Source organism: Microcebus murinus, chromosome 14 (genome assembly GCF_040939455.1).
Source record: "Microcebus murinus isolate Inina chromosome 14, M.murinus_Inina_mat1.0, whole genome shotgun sequence".
Classification (NCBI taxonomy): Eukaryota; Metazoa; Chordata; class Mammalia; order Primates; family Cheirogaleidae; genus Microcebus; species Microcebus murinus.
This window is the reverse complement of record NC_134117.1, coordinates 16,978,195-16,994,540: the sequence shown is the minus strand read 5'-3', so window position 1 is coordinate 16,994,540 and position 16,346 is coordinate 16,978,195.

The window sequence follows — 16,346 nt, the reverse complement described above, 5'->3', positions numbered from 1 at the left end:
CACATCTGTAACATGTGGGCTCTCCATCCACAACAGGTTGGATATCATTCTTTCAACTAAAGTTTGTATCTTCCTGAGTCTACCAGAAACATTTAATAAGGGCTTGCTGAAGTGATCCTTTGGGAACAAGGCAAGGGGTTGAGCAGAGAAGTAATTTCTTGCTGATGACAGTAATGGGAAACAAAGCTCAGGAGAAATTCATAATAATAATTTCTGTTTTACTTGGTGATGGATTTCATTTGGATTGATCTACAATGACCATAATTCCCCAGCTTCTTACTGCATGCTCACATCTGAAACAATTTTTCCCAATTATACATCATAAGCACTAGTTTGAACTAATTGAATATTGATTGGATTTTTTACAAAAATGATTTAGTTCTCTGAGTCTCCTGTTTTTATATGTAAAGTACCATGTGTCTTTAGAACTACTTTAATTTAATATTAGGGAAATTAGATATGCTTATAATCAAACTCCATTATTCACATAATTTAAGCATCCACACTTTCCAATTCAGTTTGTTTTCTTTTAAGAGCTGAATCAACTTGATTAGATATTCTTATTGTTCAGTGTAAGCCTCTGCCTTTGTTTTCAGTTCTCTTCCTGGTATACCATATCTCCATTCATATACATTTCTATGAATTCATGCTTGGTTGTAGTCACATAAGTCTCCCACTTGAAAGCATGGAGACTCTTATGACATTTTTTTCTTCCAGCCCTTTAGGAGTATAGCAGCTTTAGCTGTGCAACAAAGCATACCTTAAAGTAAATAGCCATTTATTAACTCAAGATGGAATGGGTTAACATTCGGGCTGGGCCAGCCTAAACCGTTCTCATGACCTCAGCTGAGCTCACTCAGGCAGCTTTCACCAGTGGGTGTTCCATGGTCTCATTCGTGTGCTTGACAGTTCATTGGCTGGCTGTCAGGATGACTGGGTCAAACGTCCTCATCATCCAGTAGGCTTGTGTATGTTGTGATAGTGTCAGGGGCCGAGAGGGCAGCAAGAGAAAGCAAACCCAAATATATGAGCACTTTTCAAGTCTCTCCTTGTTTGAACAAAGCAAGCCATACCACCAAGTGCAGAGTCAGCGTGGAAGGGGACCACCTAAGGGAGGTGTGGACAAATTGGGGGTGATCATTGCAGCAACCTTCCACGAGCAGCAACGTCTGCTAATAGTCTAACATTCCCACATTGTTCTCTCCTCCTGAATGGACCCCCCTCCTGCAACTTTCTTTCCTTGGGAGATTTCAGAGGGAAGTCCTCACCCGTACATACCCTTCCATCCTGCTCCAAACCTACCGGGGAAAACCATTGTCTCCCATCATCTCAGCCTGAACCCAGAGGTCTAGACACCTTGACATTGAACCAAATATGGACGGTCTTCCTTCTTTAGCCTTAACTGAGCACTAATCACTGAGCCACAGGGACATACGAGTTTTGACATTTCAAACTCAAACGAGGGGTAGCACTGAGGAGTGGCAAATCACCTTCACTGATGAAAGGAGATCCATCACATAAATAAATGAATCACTTTTATTCTTCAAAAATATTATAGATCACAAGTCCACTTTGCTTTCATGATGGATTGAACCACTTATATCTCAAGACATGATTTATTTATTTCCATGGGATTGCTGGGTCAAATGGTATGCATATCTTTAACCAGATATTGCTAGATTGCTTTCCCCAAAAGATATAACAATTCACATTTCTGCCAGCAATGTGTGAATGCACATTTAAATTCTCCATCAGGAACAGGTAATAGAAGCCTTCACAATTTTTGTCAGTTTGATAGGTCTGTGATATTTCATTACTGCTTTAATTTATATTTCCCTGACCACTAGTGAGTTTGAGAAGTTTTAAATATGTATCCTGGCCATTTGGAAAGCTATAACTTTGAGTTGCTTATTCATATTTTTGTTCATTTTTTTTTCTGGTCATTTGTTTCTTTTCTTGTCAATTTGTAAAACCTTTTTATATATAATTAAAGTTATTAATGTTTTTGTTTGTTGCACTGCAATTTTCTCCCAATATATATAGTTTGTTTACTGATTTTTTATTTTGCTATACAGGAGGCATTTTAAGAATTAATTCTACATGAGCAAGTATATTTATTTGTTTTTAAATAGTTTCTAGTCTCCCTGTCTGGGTTAACAAAGTGTTCTCCTGGATTTATATTGTATATGTAATCTCTTTACTTTTTACTTAGATTTTCATATATATTATTAACATTTAGTCTTTTATTCATCTGGAATTTAATTTTGTAGATGATGTAATATAAAGGATCAATGTTATTTTCTTCATCATGGATAACCAGTCATATTATCTATTACCAATTAATAATACATCCTTTCCCCACTGAATCGAAATAGCATCTTTAACATCTATTGGATTTTCGTATATGCTGAGATTTCCTCTTGTATTATCTATTTTTTTTTTTTTTTGAGACAGAGTCTCACTCTGTTGTCCAGGCTAGAGTGCCATGGCATCAGCCTAGCTCACAGCAACCTCAAACTCCTGGGCTCAAGCAATCCTTCTATCTCAGCCTCCCGAGGAGCTGGGACTACAGGCATTTGCCACCATGCCCAGCTAATTTTTTCTATATATTTTTAGTTATCCAGCTAATTTATTTCTATTTTTAGTTGAGACAGGGTCTCACCCTTGCTCAGGCTGGTCTCGAACTCCTGACCTTGAGTGATCCGCCCACCTTGGCCTCCCAGAGTGCTAGGATTATAGATGTGAGCGACTGTACCTGGCCTTCTTGGATTATCTATTATATTTTATCTATTCCTCTGATATTTCCATTTTGATTTTATTGTAGTATACTCTAATATCTGGTAGGACAGTTACCCTACTGTTGTATTTTTGCAGGCTAATTTTGAACAATTCTTATTTCATGTAAATGTCTTCTCAGTTACTAATTCTGAGAGAATCAACATTTTTATGCTATTAAATTTTATCCAAGAATATGTAATGCTTTTTCTATTTGTTCATATATTTGTTATGTCCTTCAATGGCATTTTATAGTTTCCTTCATGTAGTTATTGTGTCTTTCTTGTTAAATCTATGCCTTCTAACTTCATAGTTTCCTTTAATAATAATGCAGATAATTTTTTACTAGCTTCATTTCTTGGTGCTTAGAATAGACAAAAGCTATATGATATAATCTTAAGGGAGTATAGCATGATGATTAAGATCATGGACTCTGGTGTAAGTTGGCTTAGGCTTAAATCTCAGCTCTGCTGACACCACCTGTGTGGATTGGGACCTTCTATATAACCTTTCTTTGCCTCTGTTTTCTCACTTACAAAAATGGCAACAATAATTGCCACTTATAATATATGGTTAGCCACTCACCAAAAAGTCATGCTCTCTCTCCATAGTGAAGAGTTATTCTGGAGAAGTGGCTGTCTGGTACCCCAAGGACTATATTTCCCAGAACCCCTTGCATCTATATGGCTGCAAGCAACTGAGTTTAGGCCCACAGAATGTGGTAAAAATGTTGTTCACTAAGTTTAGGCCTGACTCAGAAATATCTGAGGCTTTCTCTCTTTCTCTATTCATCAGTGGGATATTCATCCCTAGGGCAACCTTAGGAGTCTTGAAATAAAGTTGGCACAGCCTCTAGCAGCCTGAGTTTTGTGAAAGACTTTATGGAATGAACTCCCTTCCACCCCAATCCACTACCACCTATTGGATTTTCATGAGGGCAATATTAATTTCAACTATAATAGGCCACTGAGTTTCTAAGGTTTATCTTTTACATCAGCTGGTATCATTCTATAAAATACTTTGTGGGTATTAAGATGATATATATGTGTGTGTCTGTGTGTGTGTACAGTACAATACTATACACACATATATGCATGTATATGTGTGTGTTAGTTATAATGATCTGATACTCAAACACCAGCCAAAAGTATTAATTTTAATTGTATTTTTTTCTGGAGTCTCTGGGCTTTTCTGGGTATGCAATCATACTATCAGCAAACACTAGATAGCTGCAACTCTTCTAATATTTATACTAATTATCTTATTTTCTTATCTTACTACGTTTGCTTATATTTCTAAGACAATGTTGATTAATCTTGATAGTAGGTATTCTATTCATTTCCTGTTATTAGCATAAATGGTCTTATTTTACTCTTTAGACTATTATATGCTGGTTTGGGGTAAATATTATATTTATGTAGCTTCATCATTTCCTATTTTACTTGGAAATTTTTAGAAATCATTGTATATTTGATCAAATGCCTTGTCTGCATCTGATACTGATATGTTCATATGTATTTTTTTCTCCTTTATTAGTTGATGTAATGGATTATATTGAAAGACTCTTCTGATTTGAACTATCTATTCATTCCCAAATAAGCCTATTTAGTCATATTGTTGTATTCTTTTAATACAATACACTGCTGAGTTCCATTTGCTGATAGCTTATTTAGAATTGTTATATGTTAATTCATGTTAAGACCAGCTGGTAGTTTTCTCTTTTGTACTGTGTCTATCAGGGTTGGATATGAATATAATGTTGGTTTCATAAAATGAAGTAGGAAAATCACATTTTTCTATAGAAGAATAGTTTAAATAACTATAGAATGATCTCTTAAGTTGGAGAACACTGACTTTTGAACTTACCTAGTCTTGATGCCTTTTCAAATGGTCCATCTTTTCATACCTTACTGATCTCTGTGGCAATCGATCTATACAAGTTTTCTATTTCTTTGGTCATGTTGGATAATTCAGTTCATCTCCCAAAAGTTTCAGCTTAAAAATCATGAATTTATTATGTCTTTCTATGGTGTTCCTAAAGCTCCTTAAATGCTTTTATTGTATTTATTTATTTATTTTTGTTGTTATCATTCAGTAGCTCTGTACTGCTGGATACCTGTTCTGTTTGATCTTCTCTCTGGTTCCTGAGTGTGCAAAGATGAGTTAAAATTTTTACTGTTAGGTTGATATGTCTTGAGTTACGGCAGCAGTCCTGTAAGGACGGGCAGTAAAACATCTTGTACCTTGTACATCCTTCGTCTCTTTGAACTCTCCCAACCTCAGATGTAGACACACTTTGTCCAGTTCAACTTTCAGCTTTTTGAGGACTAAGGACACCAACGATAATCATGTGTCACCCCCAAGTTCACAGTTCTGCGGTCAGGCTTCTCCCAGAATCCGGTATCATTGCACTTTCCCAAGGATCTCTGAAGCTTCGTGAAGACTCTCACCTGAACTCAGCAAGAGCCCAGAACTTCCAGGCAGTATGGATCAGAAGAGACACATAGATTAGAGTTGAGAATAGAAGGAAAGTAAAGTGCATTTCTTTCCTTTCCACTGACATATGAGATGAATGTAACCTCTTTTTAAGTTTTATGAATATATAATATACATATTTATGGGGTACATGTAAAATTTTTATACAAATATACTGTGCGTAATGATCAAATCAGGGTAATTGGGATATCCATACCTCAAACAATTATCATTTTTTTTGTGTGTTAGGAACATTCAAATTCCACTCTTCCAGTATTTTGAAATAAACTTATCACTATTTCTAATCTTTAATTAAAATTTACAGACTCAATGGGAAGTGCTCCCTTATTGTTGTTTTTGATTTAGTAATGCTTCTTGTTTGACGTTATCTTCTGAAAGTATGGAGTAGAGTAGGAACAGCATCCACTGACCCTCTTTAGATGCATCACATAACTCTAAATATTGCATTCTAATAACAATCTTTCAAAGAAAACACTAGCAGACCTGTTTCATTGAAACTAGAGTTTAGTGAGGCTAAGTAAATTGCCTAAGGTCTCAAGTACTAGATCTCAAGTGGCAGATCTGTAGGCAATGCTCAGATCTGCAGAAATCTGAGATCTGTGCTGTTTTCACTTCACTACTTCCCTCTTTTCTTAAACCTTGTATTGTTTCTATTTATTTCCAAGGGGAGCTAGGCAACAGTGCATGCACAATCAATGTTCTTGGACATACTGATTATTTTCAAGGTGCAACCCATAAGAATGCAAGACATTGTAAAACAAGGTCATACTTAAGCAAAATGACAATTTATCATGTTGAAATTTAGCGTTTATCTTAAAAGCAGGCTGTAAAGGTCTGGTGTTCAACATCATGATATAAATCTTTACAAAGGTCTATTTTCCCCTCCATGTTGAATAATTTATTCCCAGGTTGGTTGCTTTGTCCCCTTACCTTAATAACTCTTATCCCATGACAAGAAGCTCGAGATTCATAAGTAATAGAGATCTTAGTTCTCTCATTATCTCACATAAGAAAATCCAGCAAATCCTATATGGAGAATCCACATTTGTCTATTCCATGTATTTCAATTTTAAGTATGGTAATATTTTAATAAGGTGCTCCTTAAAGTTTTTAAAAGAAATTTACAAACCATCTGAATGTATATGTAGAATTAATGTAATTTTTGCATCTGTCTGATTTCTTGATATCAAATATGGGAGAAGTTCAGATAATAACTTGATACCAAGATGGAAGTGGTACCAACCCCACCCCCCTGCCTTTGCTGGTTTCTAGACACCTCCTTAGACTGTTTAGAAATCTGAGGCCCATGACATAAAAACTAGAGACCCAAGAAATAGGTGAAGGCATAAGGACTGAAGCTGTTTAACAGATTAAAAAATTGAAAACTGAAATAATAGAAGGGGAAAGAATTATTAGTTCAAACCCATGTTGTTTCAGACTACTATACTTAAGCCAAGGTGCTCTATGGAGTTATTCTGATTCTCATTAAACCTCCCCTTTACTTTGAGTATCTGTTGTAATTAAGGCACATGCAGGGCCTTGTAAGGCACATAAAACTGTCAGTTCATTTTTGCCTTCAAGGAAAGAGAAGATATGGAATTAAAGAAGTGGGGGGTGAGTTATGAGACTACAAAGGGAAAAGGTGAATCTAAAGACCTTTCCAAAGAAGAAACATTAAAAAAAAATGGACAAGTATGTATAGGTCAATATGTCTTCACTGTAAGATGCAGAGATGGTGAGCATGAAAATATCAGTAATAAGACAAGAAAGGTAACTTGAGATCAGATCATGAAGGGCCCTGAATGCCATGGAAAATTTGGCCCAATATGAGGATAAGAAGAGGATAAGGTCAAGAGGTCTGCTCAACATTAGTCAAGCTTTTATGCTATCTTCTGACATTAAAAATGTCCTGGTGATCTTATTGGCCCCTGGGAGATGCCCCATTGCTTTTGAAGGCCTTTCATCAATAAAGGTGGCTCTAACAAACAAGAATACAGTATTCAGGGCTGCCATCATTAGGGCCTCCTTGCTTATGTCAAAACTATAGCCACCCTAAGCAAAGTTTGGCTCTTGGTCCTGTGTTTCTTAACTCTCTGATTCCAAACTGGCCTGGGGATGTACCTTTGGTCTGTCCCCTCTTGCCTCTCAAAACCCCTTTGACTCTGCACACTGAGGATGACTTAAAGTAATGCCCTCAGCCCCCTTCTCTACCTGGATCTCGGAATTCCACCTCAGACAATGAACCTATCTAATTCCCTACAAGGGGAGGCCTTGAAGGATCCTTTTCAGAAAATACACTGGATTTTTTTCTTTTTCTTTTTTTTTCAGAGATGGGGTCTGTCCAAGCTGGAGTGCAGTGATACAATCATGGCTTGCTATAACCTCAAACACCTGAGCTCAAGCAATCCTCCCACCTCAGCATTCCTAGTAGCTGGGACTACAGGCACACTACCACACCTGGCCTTTTTTTTTTTTGGTAGAGACAGGGTGTTGCTATGTTGCTCAGGGTGGTCTCGAACTCCTGGCCTCAAGGGATCCTCCTCCCTTGGCCTCCCAAAGTGTTAGGATAACAGATGTGAGCTTCCATGATCAGCCTACATTGGACTTTTAGTTCCAGTCATTTTCTAGCCACAGTGTACTATAAACAAGTAAATGTTTAAAATTTTTAAAAGATAGGAAAATTATGTTTTTCTCATGTCACAAGTGGGTAAAGAGAAATAGAATGCAGGGACAAGTGGGAAAATTCCTGTACTCTGTTTGTCTTGTTTTTTGGTTGTTGTTGATTTTTTGTTTGTTGGTTGGTTTTTAGGTTACATCACTTTTTACAGCTGAGCTTTTGTCTGTTCCATGCATCCCTGTGGGCCGTGGGTCTGCAGAAATACCCACGACAGCTCCCCAGAGATAGCTATAGTTGGACAAGCATTCCTTTTATATGGCGACATCTGGACATATGAAAGTTACATTTTCATTTTCTAGCAAGATGACTTATTTTGAAAGATTGGAAACCTGTGCTTTGAAAACACATTTTTCTCTCAACAGAAAAGATAGTGTGAGTAATAACACCCCACAGAAACTGATTATTTCAGCTGTAAAATATGAGTTCCACGAAGAGTGATGATTTTGAGAATAAGATGGGGTTTTCAAAGATAAAAAGTCGATATTTGCAGTCCAACTTTTTCTCTCTACAATAAAAGACTCAGTCATCTCAATCATATTCTTAGCAACTTACTCTTCCTTATGGAAGACATGAATGAATGAGGGTTTGGAAATTTTCTTAAATCAACTAAAACTAACTACCGGCTTAAATAACAACTATTCACTTGACTTTGCATTAGCAGACTAATTAAATTTATTTCTTCATTCAATGGATGCCTAAAAAAATTTATGCTATGGGACATGCAAAATAATAACATTTAATTTCAATTTCTGGAAGCTTATAGTTTAATTATAGAAACATGGTATGTAGATGAATAACTGACACAAAACATTACAGGACAAGGGGCCTTTGAGTGATTTAGTTAATTAAATGCTATTCTGCAGATCAGTGGTTATAAGACAAATGACTAGGGTATCCACAGGAACTGAAGGATGGGTAAAGCTGGACTGTAAAAGAACCTATAGGCACTGGGAATATTTATACTACCTAAAGAGGGTAGCCTCTACACCTTTGAGCTGTATGTTGCCAGGCAAGAATATGGGCCATCTTTTGTCAGTCTTCTTATTTTTCAAAAGAACCCAAAGACCTGAATTTTTGTACATAAAATATATTTTAAAAAATTAACCTAAGTCTATGATATGCAAGCTAAATGAAGCACATCTGCATGCCATATTGAGCCCACCAGTTTTCGAACTCTTTTTATAGCCACTTAGAGATAGAAGTAATTATATTATAACAGATAAATGCATAGGCTTTGGAATCAGGCAGCCATGACCTAAAGCAGGTTATTTAACTTCTTAGAGCACCATTTATAAAATAACAGGCAATTCATAGGACAATTGTGAGGATGAAGTGACAGAACACACAAAAGTATTTATTAGGATTACAGGAAAATTACAACTATTCATTCAATTGTAGTTCTCTGTCTCTCTCTCTCTCTATTTCTCTCTTTCTCTCTCCCCTATGCACATGACAGAAGTAAGGTTTTGGAAATCTTGAAAGCAGAAAGATCTATGGCTTCTGTATCTATCCTCCAATTGCATGGTAATAACACATTCTGAGTACATGTTGAATTAAACTGACCACTAAATGCAAACACTCTGTTACAGGTGTAACTGCCGACTTTTTTTTTTTTTTTTTTTTTTTTTTTTAGTGGGGGAAACATAACTCAGGTTTATTCTAACATCAATTTACATTTTGTATATTTATATAGCTTTTATACACCAAATTACTATCTTACAGAAGTAACATTTTAACCTTTTGATTAAAATACCTGAACAATTTACACTGAAGCCTAGTACATGAGATTTTTAAAACATTTTTATTTTTTGTTTCTTAATTTTATTTTTAATTGACAAATATTAATTGTACCTATTTATAGGGTACAATGTGATGTTTTCATATATATTTACATTGTGGAATGACTAAATTGAACTAATTAAAATATCCATCACCACATATACTATTTGTTTTTCTTGTGAGAACATTGAAAATCTACTTTTTTAGCAATCATAAAACCTAAAAAAGTTGAATTCATTGAAGTGGAGAGAGAATGATGATCCCCAAAGGCTGGGTCAGGGAGATGGGGAATGGGGAGATGTTGTTCAAGGGTACAAAGTTTTAGTCAGACAAGAGAAATAAGTTTTAGAGATCTATGCACAGATCAACTTCAGTTAACAACAACAGAGTGGATCAAACTTGGTGTCCCACATCTATCATCCCAGGACTCTGAGAGGTCAAGGTGGGATGATCACTTGAGGCCAGGAGTTCAAGATGAGGCTGGGAAAAATAGAGAGAGCCTCATCTCTACAAAAAATAAAAAAATTAGCCAGGCGTGGTGGTGCACACCTATAGTTCTAGTTACTTGGGAAGCTGAGGCAGGAGGATCCCTTAAGCCCTGAAGTTTGAGGCTACAGTAAGCTATGATAGCACCACTGCACTCCAGCCTGGGCAACAGAGTGAGAACTTGTCTCAACAAATATATATATAGTATATTTCATAATTGTCAACTTTCTATTAATTGGAAGAGGTTAGGTTAGCTTCAAGTTTTATTTTATCATTTGTGTGATTGTAATACTACTTTCACCTGAATGTCCATTGGGAAATACATATGTATAGTTCTCTCTCTTTTGATGGTAGCAGCCATTGAGGATCAGTGCCTAGAACCATTAATTCATCAGAGGTTGCGAAATAGGAACACTATCATTCTATCATTCTTTCTTCATTTATTAGCTGAGACACTTCAAAGAAAGAAATTTTCTCATTAACTATTTTGTCATCCTGATGTATACATCTTATTGCAAAGCCAAGATAAAGCTTGATTTTTTTCCCTTTAATTACCAGTTTTTAAAATAATGAATGGTTCTTAATCATCTTGAAAAGGTCAAAAATTAGTTTATTAATTTTATCATTGCCACCATCATTAATATTATCGTTATAAACTCATGGATTCAAACATATTTAATGTCTTTCAGTCCCTTGCAATTGTTCTCCTTTCTGAATGATAAGTTTGGTCATTCAGTTTGGTCCCCTTCTTTGGTCAGTAGGAGCTTATACAGGTCAACTCCTTAATCCTTTGTTATGATCCTAGTTGACTGGGCTATCTTTCCTGCCTTCTATGTGATAAAATATTCCATGATCACCTTGTACACCTTCTGCTATGAACCTAGAATCAGCCACTTCTTCCAGGACTTCCAGTTCCTTTTAATAGTAAATGCCATTTAGCAACCACAACTTGAGTACTTGGAGAACTCACTCCAACAAACCCAATCTCCCTCATCCTTCTCCTCCTCCTCCTTTTTATTTTTGGAATAAATCTCAGTGTTTTCTGTTGTAAGTACTTTTCCCCAAGGACATACCACAATCTTTCAATATTTAATATTTAGGCTCAAGACTATTTTTTTTTAATTCAGAGAAGTTTTGTAAATCACGGTTATTAGTATTTGTTCTGTTCCATTACTTTGAATTTCTCATTTAGTGACTCTCATAATATGTACATTTTTTTCTTCTTTACCTGTATTCTCTTTCTATCACTCTCACACAAATCCTTTAAACCTATTTTTTCTAATTTTTCTTTTTCATCTTCTAATTTTATTAAGGAATTATCTTTTATATCTATCTACTCATTTTTTTCTAGTTTAGTATTTATTTCTGAATTTTTTACTTTTATTTTGTTTTATTTTCTGAGTTATGAAATCTCTTGATCCAATCTTTTTTCACTCTGGTCACCTCATTTCAGAGTTTTGATAATTCTGATTTATGGGTTTTTTTATAGCTGATATAACTTTCTTAATTTCTTCTAGCTCAATTTTGAATATTAACTTTCAATTTTGCTTATTAGGTAAGTTTTCCATTTGTTTTCTGGGCATCTACTTCTAGTTGGTTTCATTATCTGTAAGAATATTGTTCTTTTTCTAATAATTTTGTTTTAAATGTTTTACAGCTTTATTGAACTATAAATGACATAAAATAAATTGCACTTATTATAAATGTATAATTTGATGAGTTTTGACATATAAGCATCAAATAATTGACCATAATTAAGACAATGAACATATCCATGGATACATGGAACATTTTCATGGATCATCATGGTCCTTGCATAAAAGATCACCTTGGCTCCTTTGTGGAAAACTAATTGATCATATATGTATAGTTCTATTTCTGAACACTCTCTTTTGTTACATGTATAGATCTGATTTTATGCCAATACTACACTGTCTTGATAACTGTAGCTTTAGGATAATTGTTGAAATGAGGTTGTATAAGAGTTCCAATTTTTTTCTTTATTTACAAACTGCTGAGGTTATAACAGGTCTTTTGCATTTTGATGTATGTTTTTGAAAAAGCTTGATTTCTAGAAAAATTATCCTGAAATTCTGATTGTGATTAAATTAGATATTTGGATTGCGTCCAGATTTTGGCTATTATAATTAAACCTGCTGTAAACATTCATGTACAAGCATTTGTGTAAATAAATATCAGGGAAATTAACATCTTAACAAATTTCGCATTTTGATCCATGAACATGGTATCTCTCTATAATTTAGGTCTTTAATGCCTCTCAGTAATATTTTGAAGTTTTTATCCAACAGGTCCTATACATATGTTGTTAAATTTATACTTCAGTAGTTCATGGTTTACTTGTTTATTGATGCTTTGTGTGTACTATTGTATATAGCACTGCTTTCTAAATTTAAACTTGCAATTTTTCATTATTATAAACATACAATTGACTTTGTATTCTGAAACTTTGCTGAGCGCATTTGTTAATTCTAGTAGGCTTTGTAGATCTCTTGGAATTTTCTACACAGATAATCATGTCTTCTATGACAGAAGACAGATTTATCTATTTCTTCCCCTCTCTCTCTCTCTCATATATATAAATACACACACACACACATATATATACATACATATATATATATATACACACACACATATATATATATATAAAAATTTCTGTTTCTCACTGTTCTGGTTAGAACCTCTAGTACAACATTATAAAGGAGTGGTGACAGTATACATCCTTGACTCATTTAGATCCTAAGAAGAAAGCATTCAATCTTTCACTATTAAACTGCTGGTTTTTAAAGATGTCCTTTATAATCTTAAGAAATTTTTCTTCTAGGCTTATGTTACTGAAAGTTTTTATCATTAACTGAAGGCTGTTTTTTAAATTTTTTTCTGCATCTATTAATATAATCATATAATATTTCTTCTTTAGTTTGTTATGATGATTTATAGTAATTTTCAAATGCTGAATTAACATTGCATTCCTCAAGTAAATCATACTTAGCTATGGTATGTTATCCTTTTTCATATAGTTATATTTAATTTGGTACTATTTTGCTGAGCATTTTTACATCAATATCCATGAAGGATATTGCCCTGTAGATTTTTTTCCTTGTAATTTCTTGTTCTTTTTTTAGTATGAGGGTAAGCATGAATTTAGTTTCTTTATTAGATTTGAAATATTTAAAAAAGTAATTTTGGAAATAGGATTTGGGGGAAAAAAAGTGGTAGATATTCCGGGTTGTAACGGATAATGGCAAAAGTGTCAATGCTGGGAATGTTGAGGCCAATTCAAGGGCAATAAGGAAGCAAGTGTGGCCCAAAAGAGTGTATGGGAGGCGGTTGGAAGAGAAAATTGGGCTAGCACTCTATGAACTTTGGGTTTCAGCTTGGTTACTAACTGCATAACCTTAGATAAGTGACTTAACCTCTCTAATCCTCAGTTTTGTCATCTCTAATATAAGGATAATAACAACATTTCTTCATTGGGTTACAGTAAGGATGAAATGAGATGAGGCACAGAAAGGACATATCCCAGTGCTTGGCAAGGATTAAATGCTCAGCATGTGTATGGCAATGGTGCTAGAGATAATGGTAACAATGGCACTGATGCTGTATCGTCAATGCCTAGCTATGAACCAAGTTGTTAGAATTCTGTTTCACAGGGAATGGAGAGAGAGTGGAAATGATCAAACTGACTCTTTATGAAAATGAATTTGGCTATATGTTCAGAATGAATTAGGAAGTCTAGATCAGAGAGGTGGCAAACAGGGCCAAAGTTTCTGTCTAAGTTCAGATATGAAAAGAAAAGTGAATGGAGAATAGACAATATTGTACCTTTTTGTCCCCAACGAGAACACTGTATTTTTTACCTGGGGTTTTGTTCTAGTTGAGCATATGTACATTTTTGTCTTAAGGATATTTTCCCACACACTGAGAATCAATATCAAATTATCCTTTTCTCTCAGCTGTGGAATTCTTATCCTGCAAAGAATTCAACTATAGGCAGCAAAATTGAAATCAAATAAATAGATATTTGGGACTGATTATCAGATACTTAATGTTCTTGCTCAAACCAATCCTACTGGGATTGAAGAGAGGAATGCAGAATAGGGGTATACTTTGCCTAAAAATAAACATTTCCCAATCACGTCCTAGAGCAGTGTTTGCTCAAAGAGTATATAGTCTTATTGAACCACACTGAGGAAGAGGTCACCGGTCTGGTGGGACAAACTAATGTGGCCACACTGGCAAAGGCTCAAGACAGCCCATTTCTATATAGCTGAAAAGGAGGAGATAAACGTATTCAGTTTAGGAACAGTGGTTCGACAGCTTTCTTTTTGCTAGATAGTCCAGATAAGTCCATGACACACAACGAGATGGCCGTGTTAACAAACCTCACCATCAGCAGGATGGCTGCCTTGATAGTTTCTCCAACAGTTGGCACGAGTTTTCACCGAACCATCTATAAGTCTCCTGGGTCACCTTCCTATGTTCATGAATTGAAAAATTAAAAACAAACAAACAAAAACGAGTCTGTGTATAGTCAATAGGGTTGATCTGTGTATAAGAAACTGAGTGGAAGAAAAATGGTTCACATCATTACTCTGTTATGACATTGCCTTCAAAATTGAGATTTGACCTGGCTTCCTTGGGGCTTGCACTGTATCTCTGAGATCCCTTAGAGCCTAATCTCCTAGTGCCAATATAAACCCCATCCTTGCTCCAGACTATGGTCAAAGTAAAAAATCGTAGAAGAGGCTTTTTCATCTAGAATCTAAGCAAGCTTTTATTCTACCCACAAGTCTAGTCCCAAACTAATCTTTGTTCATTTAATCTAGAAATACTTACTGAAGGTTAAAACTGTACCAGGGACCCTCCTGGAAGCTGGAGAAATAACAGTAAGCTGGATCCAAGAGTTGAACCCCAGCTTTTGCAGGACTGGTGTGACAATTCCACACATTTGTCCAGTTCATTCATTCTTCATTTAGTTTCCAGCCTTCAAGTAGGCAATTCCACACCTTTTCCCCTATATGATAATAGGAACTTGCCTCATTTCCCTAATCATTTTGTACCTGGTCTCTAAGAGAAACTACTATTGTTACTGTGAATTACCCATTCCTAATTGACAAGGTAATAAAAGTACAAACACTCTCCCAGCTCAACAAAATGTGGGTCCGTAAGGACACTTTAGAAACAAATGCACTTTAATCTAGAGAACATTCATGTTAGAATGGTTATCCTTGTAGTTATTGTTTCCATTTTTAGAAAAAGTATTCTAGAAACACTACTATTGCTCAGTAAACAAAAAGGAAGAGTTTGAGGTACTTGTGAATCATTACTTATAAAAACTATTCCCTGAGTTCATGCTATTTTATTGTGCTTAAAATGATAACATTCTTTTAAAAATTAACGCTATTGTCAGTGTGGGAAATCATCATAAAATCATGATAAAATCTGCAGTATCCTACATAGGCAGGCAGAAGAGCAGCCCACTCCAGGAAGGAGACCAGCCTCTCACACCTGTGTCTGAGATTACACAGCTGCAGAGCAAGGGGAGAAACCTGCAGAAGGGACAGGGACAGTATTCACTTTCAGTAGAGCACAACCTTGCTGGGGACATGACACAGACTGGAACAAACAGGGCCTGTATTCATTGTCCACCTTGCTTCTCCCCCACCCTGTGGGAGAGGACCTGCATTCCAGGGATTTCTTTCTCTGTCCTCCTCCTCCACCCATCATCAGCTATAATAACTGTCTTCCAGTATGCTGAAATGCCGTCGGTTCCCACAACCCGGCTCATTAGTTTAGACTTTGTCTTTGCTCCACCAGTTTAGAAAATAACTTTCTGCCACTTTATCTGCTTGGTGAACACCTATACAACTTTCTCCATGTGAAAATATCTCTTATGCTACCACAGTCCCCAGAATTGATTACTCTCTCCTTTCTGTGGTCATTTTATCCATGTTCACCTCTTTCATAGCTCCTCTAACACCTAATTGCATGTATGCGTTTCCTTAAGAGATTAGAAGTTCCTGGAATTCTTAAGAGACTCAAAGTTCCTTCAATTCATGAATCAGAATTCATGTCTTCCAACTCTTTGTAGCCAGGCGTCTGGTATTGT